The sequence below is a fragment of the Varroa jacobsoni genome, unplaced genomic scaffold, assembly GCF_002532875.2.
Source record: "Varroa jacobsoni isolate VJ856 unplaced genomic scaffold, vjacob_1.0 contig00401, whole genome shotgun sequence".
In the NCBI taxonomy this organism is placed as follows: domain Eukaryota; kingdom Metazoa; phylum Arthropoda; class Arachnida; order Mesostigmata; family Varroidae; genus Varroa; species Varroa jacobsoni.
In genome coordinates this window covers 156,153-156,660 of record NW_019214458.1, presented here as the reverse complement: position 1 = coordinate 156,660, position 508 = coordinate 156,153, and positions in this window count along the sequence as shown.

The window sequence follows — 508 nt, the reverse complement described above, 5'->3', positions numbered from 1 at the left end:
ATCCCATTTATAAATCACCGGAAGCTTCTGTTTAGCCTTTCGGCCTCTGAGAAAATAATGTACGGTGGAACTGTCTTGGTTTAAGCTTTACGTTAGCAGCACAGAACGAACCTAAACAAGCTTTCTATGTTTCGAGTCTTAAGTCCGGCGCCGCCGCTGGACGTTCCATCGGACGGTTGGATCCTAGCGTAAAACGAAATGTATCTACGCCCGGCTTCAAATCTAGAGTCTCCAAGATTAGCTATCGATATGGCTGTCACGGAACCAATCTAGATAACTTCATGAGCCCCTAAGTTCAGTAGGCAAACATACTACAAGTGCAGTATCATGGGTGCCGAAATACCGAATAACGAGTGCGGTATAATACGGTTCATAGTAGTAACAAGATTCATGACACCCGGCGATCACATGGGCTGCTGCTGCCCTCTTTCACAGTGCGTCCTTTCCTATTGGGAAAGCTGCGGAAAAGCTGAACATTGTGATGTGGGAAAGGTCTTACTGAGGTGGA